This window comes from Elephantulus edwardii, unplaced genomic scaffold (genome assembly GCF_000299155.1).
Source record: "Elephantulus edwardii isolate Elephantulus edwardi_28Jun2011 unplaced genomic scaffold, EleEdw1.0 scaffold00172, whole genome shotgun sequence".
Classification (NCBI taxonomy): Eukaryota; Metazoa; Chordata; class Mammalia; order Macroscelidea; family Macroscelididae; genus Elephantulus; species Elephantulus edwardii.
The window spans coordinates 5,499,345-5,501,052 of record NW_006399922.1 but is presented as its reverse complement, the minus strand read 5'-3'; the positions used below and the strand labels follow the sequence as shown (position 1 = coordinate 5,501,052).

General features: G+C 52.0%; 1 pseudogene; it reads right to left on the bottom strand.

The window, feature by feature from the left end:
* Positions 1–232: 232 nt before the first annotated feature.
* Positions 233–1,328, bottom strand: LOC102871946 (annotated as a pseudogene).
* Positions 1,329–1,708: the final 380 nt, after the last annotated feature.

Below are 1,708 nucleotides of genomic sequence, written 5' to 3'. Positions count from 1 at the left end.
TAGATGAGACACAGCACTAAGGGGAAGAGGCCTATGGCCCCAGATGGGGAGAGACCTAGCCCTCTCCCCAGTCACTCCCCACTGAGTTCACAGCACAGAAAACGCTTCTAGTCCAGCAACTCCACATGGAGGTGTATGGAGTCCAGGATTCAAAGGAGCAGGCGGGTGAGAGATGGTCAGGGGCAGTGAAGGCAACAGCAGGCTCAGGTGGGGAGACGGCAGAAACTTCCTCCTACCCATGGGACGAGACGATGGGACGACTGATATTGCTGTTGGTGGGGTCCAGGTTATACTGAATCACGGCCAGTTTGCACAGGGTCTTCAGACTAGGGCTGAAGTCCAAAATGTGCAAGTCAGAATGATCTATGAGGTCAAATTCATCTCCCAGGCCCTCCTTAGGAGAAGGACTGGTACACCCAAAGAGGACAATTTTGTCACCAACAATACAGCAACACTGGCGCCGACGGGGACAGGGCCCTTCCCCTTTGGTTCAATCTTCTTCCAAGTAAAGGTCACAGGGTTAAACTTCCAGAGGTCATGGAAATGCCGATTCAGTCTTGCATTATAGCCCCCAAAGATGTACAGCTCTCCATTATATCTGAACGCTGAGTGGCTCCGGCGTCCCTCAGGCAGCACTGAGGTGGGTGAGCAGTCCAGCCAGGCTTCGGTCCTGGTGTCAAAGGCGCGGATGCAGTTGCAGTGAATCTCATTGTTGGAGTGGAATGGCCCAAAGCGGTTGGCACTACCCCCAAAGACATACATGTGATTTCCCAGCATGGTGGCTGAATGGAAGTCCCTCCACCGTGCGGGGTTACCCTTTGTACCAATAAGGATCCATGTCATGGTGTTGGTATCTAGCTTGTAAATGTCATTGGAAAAACAGTCTGCCAGCTGTTCGTAGCCCCCCAAAATGTACATGGTCTTGCCCAGGACACAGGCTGAATGCCCATCCCGGGCCCCAGGAACAGTTCCCGACACTCGGGGTGTGGACCACTTGTGAGTATTGACGTCAAAGGCATAGAGAACGTTGCAGGCCCCTTCTGTGTCATTCCGCCCGCCCCAAAGAAAGACTGTGTCATCAATGAGGACAGTTGAGTGTCCATATCGCATGTAAGGTACTACTGTCCATGGGTGGCAGGCCTCACCGGTGGCAGCTTTGTCCAATGCAAGGACACTGCATTGAGAATGTGCGCATCAATCTGTCTCAGCGTCTCATAGTCTTCATCAGAACAGTAACCCCCAAAGGAGTAAACCCGATGCCAAACAGCAACTGCAGCATGGTTCACCCTGCGAGGCCCGCCCTCCAGGTGCACTGTCCACCGTAACATCCACTGGGTCACTGGTTACAGCAACATGCCCCCCCGGCACGGCCTGCTGCCTCTGCTTCCTGCCAGGCCGGGCCGGGGGGAGCTGCGGGTCCTCGCGCAGTCTGCAGCCTAGAACCCATTGCGTGCCAACTGACTTGGTACCCAACGAGGTAAAACCCGCTCATCATTTCTTAAGCTCAAGGAACTGAAGAACAAATTCAAACCTAGAGTTGCTATAATCAAGGATGCTTTAGGTAGAATATTAAATGATCCAGTAGGTATTAAAAGAAGATGGAAGGAATATACTAAGTCATTGTATCGAAAGGAATTGGCAGATACAGAAGAATTTAATGAAATGGCATTTGAGCAAGAGCCTATGGTGATGAAGGAAGAAGTTCAAG